The sequence below is a fragment of the Arvicola amphibius genome, chromosome 8 (genome assembly GCF_903992535.2).
Source record: "Arvicola amphibius chromosome 8, mArvAmp1.2, whole genome shotgun sequence".
Lineage (NCBI taxonomy): Eukaryota > Metazoa > Chordata > Mammalia > Rodentia > Cricetidae > Arvicola > Arvicola amphibius.
The window spans coordinates 9,527,879-9,538,343 of record NC_052054.1 but is presented as its reverse complement, the minus strand read 5'-3'; positions in this window follow the sequence as shown (position 1 = coordinate 9,538,343).

The following is a 10,465-nucleotide window of genomic DNA, read 5'->3' as shown; positions in this document are numbered from 1 at the left end:
AAATCATCGGTATGTCACAGATGATTGGGGGACCATTGGGAACAAAATCAAAAATGAGCCAGTTCTGTGTAAACATATAAATAACACAAAAAGTATCACACTCAAATACCACACCCATTATTTGCTGTGTAGATACCCGTTAAAAATAGTCCAATCTATCCTATCCAAGAATGAAATCAGCGGTGTACTTGGAGATGAATTAGCCAGGTCGAAAGTGTTGACTAGTTGCACTGTACAGAAGGAAAGTCTCTTCAGCATACAGGTAGACTCTGAGACACTGGCATGCAAATTTTCTGAAAACCTTACCTGTCCCAGAATAAGCATAATAATCATACCTGTCTCAAAAATGGCAGAGAATACCAAGTAAAAGATGGTGCTGGAAAATGCCTGGCCAAGGATCAGGTGCACAGCGCAAGCTCAGAAAAACTGCTCCCTTAGAGCTGCTGGTGGAAAATGCATTCAGGGAGTATCTCACCTCGGAGCCTTAAAAACAGGAACCTTCCATGGTCTCTAAGGAAGAGTGAATTTAACCATCGCATTTGGCTGTTTGTGTTGCATTGCCCTTCCCAGCTCATTTTCCAGGTCTTCTTAATTACCCTTATTTAATTCGCCCCAGAGAATGACAGTGATCTGAGCAGCAGTTTCCGTCTGATGTGTTCTCAAGAGGAACAATGCCCTTTAGAATGTAATCAACAATCCAGCCACAAACCAGAGGGTGGCTCTGTGCAGATGGAACATTCTGCTCTTCCCTGAGATTTCCTGCTTCAAAAAGAGAGAGGCAAAGGATTCATTCCAAGTGGTATATTGTCATCTTTTTTTCCCTGAGACAAGGTCTCCTGCATCCCAGGATAACTTAAGTTCTCTCCAACTGTGGATACCCTTAAACTTCTGCTCCACCTGCCCCTCCCAAGTGCTGAGATTATGGTTTCTGCCGCCATATACATGGCACATGGTGATGCCAGGTTCAAGTGGTATGTCTTCTTTTTTTGCTGCTGATACTTTATAAAGATGCACCAAAAATATGTATGTACAATGTATATTGGCTAATATCCATTTAGATGAACAATGTACTTAGATACTATATAAGGACTTACTAGCTCCAGTAGTTTTCAAAATCTCATTAGCATTACATTTAATTTTTATTTAATTTCTGTGCATATGTGTGTGTGGTAAGTATTTCATATTTGTGAGTGCACAGTTGTATGGGAATAAATGTGCTTATGCATGCATGTTGTCACCAGAAATTGATGTTGAGTTTCTTGATTGCTATCCGCCTTACATATTGAGGCAGGCAGGTCTTGTGGCATCCAGAACTCTCCATTCTGACTAGTCTGGCTAGCCAGCTTCCTCCAGGAACTCCCTGTGTCTTTGCCTCCTTTGAGCTGATGTTGCAGGCAGGCTGCCTCAGCATTTATGTGAATTCTAGAGATCTGAACTCCAGTCCTCACACGTGCATGGCAAACATTTTACCCATCGAACCTCATATCCAGACCATTTGTTTATTTTTAAAATAATCTGGCTGAGTTGCTTAGGCTAATCTAGAACTCTTGACCTAAAGTGATCCTCCTGCTCCATGCAGCTGGATGGACCTGTAAGTAGATAAGACCATGCCTGGATCCTCTACTTTTAATCGAACCATAGAGCACTTTAATGTTAATTCTGTCTCAATAAACACAAATCATGCCCCCAGAGTGTCCAAAGCACTAAAAGGTCAACTCCAAGCAAGGATCAGTTCATGCCATTTAGGGTTTCTGAGAGCAGGTTAGCCAGATCCAGTCATGTGCCTAATCCTGAAGACGCCCCTCTGAGAACAGCAGGGGTTTTCCCCTAGAAGACTCAATAGGTGCAATCAAAATCAGGAAAGAAGCCCCCAACCTCGGCATCTCCAAAGCCCTCACTGATGACACTAGTGATACTTGTTTATCAACATCAGTATGTGACATCTACTTTAAAAAGTGTATCCATCCAAGCAGGAGGCTTGAGTGTTGATTGGCGGAAAGCAAAGCTGATGGCTTCATGCGGAGTCTTTTAGTTTCTCAATTCATTCAGCTTCATGGAGGGATCTGAATTCACTGGACTTCACTGCTTTGTTACATGATAGACACTGGGTGGTATCTTGAATACAGGAAACCTCAAAGGCTGCCCGACAGTGACACACTTTTTCCAACAAGGCCATACCTACTCCAACAAAGCACACCTCCTGTTGAGTTTAGGGGGGCAATTGAAACTACCACATGAGTTCATGTGAAATAAGGGCTCACTAACTTTTTAATGTTTGATGTTTTCCCATGATAAAAATGTTTGCAGTGCTTATATTCTTTTTAGCTCAATAGCTCCATTGTTTACTGTAAGAAGATAATCTGAAATAGAAAGACTTATTCATATTCATAGTCATTGCAGCACTATTGAGCATTATTTACAACAACAACAATATCAGAACGTTAAAATAGTGAGAGGGAGCTGGCAGCACTGTGCCTTATTCTGTCCCCGCGAATGCTGCCAACTGGACCTTCTCTCCCCAGCCAGAAATGACAGGATGCTTTTCTACTGAACCAGACAAAATCACTTCTGCTGTAGCGGAGACTATTCTGAAAGCTTATCGGCCATGACAGCAGCAGTGCTGGACTGGGCTGGTCATGTGACATTTGGGCGTCTCCTGGGCCACTTGCTTTTTCTGGTCTTACCCTGTGGCTGCTGCAGCTGAGGGCTGGTGCCTTGAAGAAAACCCTGCTCTCAGCCTGGTGGTCGGTGTGGTTTGTGGTGAGCACCTAGGGTTCCCTCCACACAGCCTTTCATCTTCCAAGTCTTTCTCCACATGTTAACCCCTGTGTGGAAGTTGAGTTCTTCCCACAGGGCTGCCCACAGAAGATGTCATATTTTATGTCCAGGTAGTGTCACATCCAACTCATTGTACTTGTCCATGCATGTTACAAAGCCAGTCCAGTTTTCATATCCTACCCCTGGATGGGAGGGGTGACAGACTGCAGGAGTGTGACATAATATGGCACCACGGGTAGCAGAGCAGGGGCCAGCCCAGCCTTCCTAACCTGTACGAGGTGGCTCATCTGTTTCTGGAGAGGATTGGAGGCATGTCTACTCCCTCAAGCCTCCCCAGTCTTCATAACTGCAGATATCACACTAAGACACAACTTCTGACACCATGTCAGTCACAGGCAGTATTAAAGTGGCATGACGGGCCCTCTAATGAAATTCATGGTGGAGGGTTGGAGCCATCAGCTCCATCAGAGACACAGCATGTGTCCGTGTTTCATAGGAGTGGGTCTCTGTCTCAGAATCACTGGTGTGGACCCCACTGGTGATGACGAGAGACTTGCCATTGGTGACTGAGCTCCCAGGGAGCGCAGAGGCGGCTTTGCTGTAGCAGAGGTGTATCCTCAGGTGCATGCCTGGTCCCGAGGTGGTCATTCACTGAAAGCACAGGGGCACATGGTGCTTAGACACTATTAAGTGCAACACAGTTTATCTCTTACCCGTACACAGAGCTCCCATTGTTCCTGTGCTGCACTCAGAAGTAGGATCATTCGCCACTGGAGATGTAAGGAAAATTTCTACAAAAGACAAGCTAGTCATGGTGCCGCACACCTGTAATCCCAGGGCTTGGCAGGTAGAAGCTGGAGGATGAATTCAAGGCCAGCCTCAGCTGGCACAGACACACACATGCCTCTGTGTGTGTTGATACTCGAGGGCTGTTGCATCCATGAAACAGGATTTTCTATAAGAATGAACATTCTTACAGACGTTCAAAAGTTATGAGAAGATTTACAAGGCCTAAGAGAAGAGCTTGGCAAGTCAACAAATGAATTTTTTTTTTTTTTGGTTCTTGGAGAAATGGTATCTCTGTGTAACAGTCTTGACTGCTCTCCAACTATCTCTGTAGAGATCTGCCTGCCTCTGATTCTCAATTGCTGTGATTAAATGTATGCACCACTACCACCTAGCGAGTTAATCAATTTAAAAGAGAACAAATAAAAAGCAATGATGAAAATAAGAATGGGCAGAGTCAGAGCGTAGCTTCAGGTAGCAGAGGTGTGGGGATCCTGGGACTGTGTAGTCTGAATGAAGGCTAGACTCACCTGGGAACCCAGGCACGCATGGCCCAGGGCCACAGAGATAGTCTTAATTGTCAAGTTGACGCAGTCTAGAAGAAGTGTCTCAGTAAAGGGTCTGTGCTGGCCTGTGAGGACCTCAGTTCTGTTAACTGAGGTGGGGACATCCTTCTGCTAAGAATGGTACCATTCCCTGGGCCCAGCATCCTGACCTGTGCCAGTGGATAACTGGGGCTGACCGAAAGCACGCCTGTGTTGTTTCGTTCCTCTGTTTCTTGGCTGTGGATGCAGAGTGACCATGTCTCAAGCGCCTGTGCTATGATGTCACGTGATGATAGACTGTAACCCAGAACCATGAGCTAACAAACTCTTCTTCCCTATATTGGCTTTGTAGAGGCATTTTGTACAGCAGCAGAAGCAAAACCAAGGCAGATGCATATTCTAAAATGTAATCATGATTGTAGGGACACACACACACACACACACACACAGAGAGAGAGAGAGAGAGAGGGGGGGGGGAGAGAGAGGAGAGAGAGAGAGAGAGAGAGAGAGAGAGAGAGAGAGAGAGAGTATTTGATTTTTTTTCAAGACAGGGTTTCTCTTTGGAGCTTTGGAGCTTGTCCTGAAACTAGCTCCTGTAGACCAGGGTGGCCTCAAACTCATAAAGCTCTGCCTGCCTCTGCCTCCTGAGTGCTGGGATTAAAGGCATGTTCCACCACTGCCTGCCTACAGTGTATTTTTTAACAGGTTTCCCAAGATTGATCTTCCATGGGGACCTGCCCTGGATCCAAGCAGAAACACAATACTATTTGAAGTATTTCTGCACTTACTATTAGATTTACAAGAGGCTTCACCACTCTCTAGGTGTGTAATCCCTCATGTTAACTGTGGGTTTATATCATGCACACTAGGCTTGTGTGATGAGAGATTCCTTTCCCCACGCAGTATCCCCCTTTGAGGGAAGGAGTGTAGGAAGTGGCATCTTTCTTGGATACAACCCATTATCCTTAAAAATAATATATAATCAAACTGTTTTTTTGGGGGGGGGGCAGGAGTTCAAGACAGGGTTTCTCTGTGTATCCTTGACTGTTCTGGAACTCTATGTATAGACCAGGCTAGGCTTGAACTCACGAAATCTTCCTACCTCTGCCTTCCAAGTGCTAGGAGGACTAAAGGCATGTGTCACTACTGACTGGCTCTCTCTCTCTCTCTCTCTCTCTCTCTCTCTCTCTCTCTATATATATATATATATATATATATATATGTGTGTGTGTGTGTGTGTGTGTGTGTGTGTGTGTGTGTGTGTGTGTGTGTGTGTGTGTGTGTAGGTATGTATATATATTCTTTTACATTTTTGTGTATGTCTTCCCTGATATGCATATACATGTGCACCTCGTGCGTGCCTGTGGCTGTCAAAAGAAGGGAGTTGGATTACTAGAAACTGTGAGCCACCATGTAGGTGCCGGGAACCGAACGCAGGTCCAAGTGCTCTTAACTGCTAAGCCTTCTCTTCAAACCCAGGGGTTTATTTTTAAATGTTTTTCTTGCCCAGAACTGGAGGGTGTTCGCGGGATCTGTCCGCGGTGCTGAACGCGGTTGCCCGGTTCCGGCCTTGGGCATGCCCTACAAAACAGGCCTCAGGGCCCGCCCTGCAGCTGGTTTCCCTCGCGCGTCCCTCTTCCAGTTTCGCTCCTTCTCGGTACAGAACCCAGGGAGGTTGGCACTGGGCTGCTGATCTTGGGCTGGGCCTCCCTCTCCCGGGAGGGAACCCTGGTAGGCGGGCGGCGACGGGGCCTCGGGTCGCGGAGTGGCGCCGGCGCCTCCCAGCGCGCCCCCTCCCCAGCTCCCGGCCTCTGCTCCTCCCCCTGCCCGGTCCCGCCCAAGTGCGCCCGAGGCCCGCGCCTGGAGCAGGCAGAGGAGAGGGGGCGAGGGCGGCGATCGGGAGGGCGGAGCGCAGCGCGGCGCGGGCATGGACGCGGAGTACCCTGCCTTCGAGCCGCCGCTCTGCAACCGCCTCAAGCAGCTCTGCCAGCGGCTGCAGGAGGCGTACCGCGAGCTCAAGGAGGACCTCGCGCCGTTCAAGGATGACCGCTACTACAGGTAGGTGCCGAGGGCCCCAGCCCTGTGTTCCCGCCGCCGCACCCCAGCCCCGGAACCCTGAGCCCGGGACAGGGCGAGGGGTCAAGGGCAGCCCCAAGCTGCCTGGTCCTGCCTGGGCCCTTCTCCATTCTAGAACCCTGAGCCGGGAGGCTAGCCTTAAGAGGACTGGGTTTTTCGTCCCTGCGTGGCTCCTCCCTCCTGTCCCGATCTCCCACGCTTGCTGCTTAGCTGTCGCCACAGGAGCCTGGCCAAGCCCTGCTTTGGGGAACCGCCGCCCCCACCCCTACACACACACACACACACACACACACACACACACACACACACCTGAGCTTCCCTGAGTAGGGTGGGCCTTTGCCTCTGTGCTGGGGTGCTCTCAGGCCCTGGCACATGGTCTCAAACCCCGGGTTCTTCCCTTTCCAGAGAAGATGCGTGTAGCCTCCACATAATGAGCGAGCATCCAGAGGAGCTGTGGGTGTGGGTTTGAGCTCTTTCTGTCCCCTCACCTGCAGTGGAAACCAGAGAGGTGCAGCAGCCTGCGGAGGCTTGGGATGCTTGCTGAAGGGCACCTTTCCTTTCCTGGCAGCGCCGTGCTTTCTGATGGGGAAGTGTGTCTGTGGCCAAAGGTCTTGCATATCTAATACCTGGAGCTGTAGGGAAAGGACTTCCGCTGGGTCCAGAGAGGCCCGGGCCTAGGTTGAGTGCCTTACTGAGTAGCTGTGTGAGCAGGGAGTTACCCGAGTCGAATCTCAAGCTTCCTCATCCGTGAATGGACAGCTTGACCGAGGTTTCTGCAGGTGGGAGTCTAACGTGTAAACAGTTCACACATTGGGTGGCACTCCCTATGCTGGGCTAATAGTTACACTGTTCACAAAAGCTGTGTCACAAGTAAATCTCGAAAGTCCAGAAGCTTCCTGGGGCTGTATCATGTCCATGAATGGAAAGGCCATTTTAAAAAATGCAGTGCAGGCAGGTAAGGGGATGCATCGGGTCAAGCCTCTTGCTACGCAAGCCTGATTACCCGAGTTTGAGCCCCAAACCCACGCAAAGGTGGAAGGAAAACCTACACCGAAAGGTGTCCTCTCACCTCTGCAAGCACGCTGTCACCTACACGTGCCTGCACGTCACATATCATGCACACGTACACACACACAACAACAAAATTTAAAAATATTTAGTCGTGTAGTGATGTGGCGCGGAGACCCTGTGAGCCCCGTAATCTCTCTAATGAAGTCTCCTGAGAGACCTGGCAGGTAAAGGAAGCTCGCAGGTGGGCGTTTTAAATTGCATTGTTGAAGTAAGAAAATCTCCCATCTCTTTTCCTGAGTGTTTCCCATCACTCTGTTTAGTGTCCACTGAGAACATCTCTTTGATAAAAGAGCCAGCAAATAAGGGAGTGGTCTCCGCGCAGGTAGCAGAAAAGAGAATAAATCGCACACATGGTTAATCCGCAATTGGGTCATTCTGTCCACACATTCAGCTGTAATAGCTCCTAGGTATCTCCCGTGGCTGTTCTACATGTGGGGGATATGTCCATGAGCAATAAAAACTTACGTCTAAATAGAGGCAAACCAGAAATGGGATTTTAGGTTTCCACGAACAAGCCAGGCAAACCAGGAGATATGATGGCAGGAGAGGTCAGGTGGTCAGGAGAGTCTTTAAGAAGAATGAGAAGCTTCCTAGATGGGGCATCACGGGTCAAACTTACAGAAGAGGAAGGAGGTGTACACCCTGGAGCCCTACACACATGATCTGTTCAGGGTGCAGACCGGAGACAAGAGGGTACAGAGCATCTTAATGCAGGGGTGGGTAAGATTAGAGCCTTGACCTCAGACCAGTGTTGTGCTGAAAATAAATGACAAACAAACCACCCTGGCAAAGGCCACTGGAGGGAGACAAGTTGATTCCGGTTCACAGGGATATGGCTCATGATGGCAAGGAAGCCAAAGTGTCAACACCTTAAAGCAGATGTTCATGTCATAGCCATAGCCGGACAACAGAGAGAGATGGATACACAGTAGCCTTTCTCCTTTTTTACTGCCTAGGGAATGGTACTGCTCACAGTGGGCAGAGGTCCCTCCCTCAAACAATACAACTAAAATACCCTCCACCCACCCCCGCTCAGGCATGTCCAGGGCCCATCTTCCAGATGATTCTAAATTGTCACACTGACAGCTAACACTAACCATCACACCAATGACTACAGATTGCATCGGAAGAGCGATGTCAGTCAGTGAAGTCACCGGGGTCACTGGGGGAAGTGACAAGCAGTTTGGCTGCCTGCCCTCTAGCAGGCATGTGTTCTGCAGACAAACTTCCCATCGTTGGAAAAGGGCAGAGGTTAAATCTGCGCCCTGCCCTGAGAACAAGAGGACTGCAGGGAGCTTTATACTGTCACATGCAGCAAAGCATGTCGCTGAGAACCGCAGCAACTTCTGCAGCAGGGCTTGTTTTATAGGTCACTGAACGCTCCCCAGAAGCTCCACCGAACCTTCACGTCAGTGGGTCATTCCTTCACACCCCAGCTGCTGGGTCTGCCTCTCCAGACAGCGGGCTTGCTACTACTCGGTTGGCAGCCACTCTCCTCGCCGCCGTCCTGGTTCCTCATGTGTGACTAATGACACACCAGCCCTCCCCACTTCCCCGCAGGACCAGGGACTAACCTCACACAGTTGACAGTTTGCTCTAACAGGGTAAGGCAAGGAACACAACTGTTAATGACTTGTCTCCCAGCGATGGCTAGCCCCTCCCTCCATCAACTGGCATGGCTTTGTGTCTGTCCTTTACGAGATCTGCCCCTGGCGGAAGTTGCAGCCATGCGGTCAGTGTACTAACAATCATCTCCACAGAATGGGAGATGATAGTTGTGCTCCCTACTAAGAAAGGGAAAGCGGGGAGCCCAAATCCTGGGTTCCAGGCTCAAGTCAGCCCTTTATGAACTCCCTGGATTTAGAGAAATCACTGAATCCCACCATGGATTGCAGCAGAAAAGTGAAGTCCCTGAATGCAACCTTCACAAAAATGTTCCATGTGAAGAGAACCCCAGAGAGGACAGACACCACAAGTCAACCTGAACAGTGTGGCCAGGCCACGTTGTTAGTCCAGCAGATTCAGGAGGTAACTGAGTTCTTTTTAACTTAGTAGCAGTTGACTGCCATCTGGGGCTACTAGCCATTTGAACTGCTCCTTCTCACTCATATTCATGGGGAGGAGGGGTTGGCTCTCTGTGAAGTTCTTCAAAAGAGAAAGAGAGCCTTAGGTCTGGTACACTCCCCAGCAATGGCGTCAGTGGAGAAGGCAGAAATGTTGACAAGGGCGTAGAACTGTCACATACTTCACATGGGTTACAAGTGGGTGTCATCTCTGTAGAAAATGCTTAGTGTCTGCAAAGGTTGGGTGTCCACTTACCCTGTGTTTCCTCTTGAGTGTAGCATCTCCTACTGGGACCCAGGCAGGAGTCCATCAGGAGACAGGAAGCTGTTCTTGTCAGAACAGGTTTGTGCTGACGTGGGTACAGTATAATGTTTCTAAGCCAGAGGCCGACTAAATATTCATGCAGAGTAGAGAGATGAATGTGTGCACTTAGCCCATGATTGGATATTATATGGGGATAAACGTTTCACAGCTGGACACGCCTCAGTTTCTCACAGTTTCCGAACCCCAAGTGTCACCCTGGAAAGTTGGCTGGGCAGCCCACTACCGGTGCCTCTTTCCATCAGCCGGCTGCGCACACATCCTGCCCCTGCCAGGTCCCTAGTGAACGTCTAAGCACAAGCCTTGTGGATCCTTCCAGACCTTGCGCTGTGTGCTGAAGGCTATGCCCCTGAGGTGGGACCTCCTTAGACACAGAACTCTTGTCTGCTGTTGCAGTGACTCCCCGTGCCTTGTTCTCCCTCTTTGCTCTCTGTGTGATTTCACAGACTCTCTGGCAAGGTCTCCTTGTCAATGCGTGAATTCAATCCAATACCCTGCAGGAGGAATCAAACCCCCTGTAAGAGGACCTGGGGTGCTCCTGTAAGCGTTGTACGTGTTACAGGGGGACGTTAGGTGTGAATTGAGGAGGGTTACAGCATTGGAACTAGGTACTAGAAACACTTACTACCTGTCAAAGGGAGAGGCTGGGCAGAGATTCCCTGAAGCTAAAGATGGAACAGGATCCTTAGTACCACAGTAACTCTGATCTAGGCCTCTGGACCTGCCCTGAGTCACTCCAGGACTTCTGAGTGTTCATCTCTTTTGTGTTGGCATTGGGAGAATGTATGGATGCTTGCTGGCTCAGCTTTGGGGGCACTGGAGAT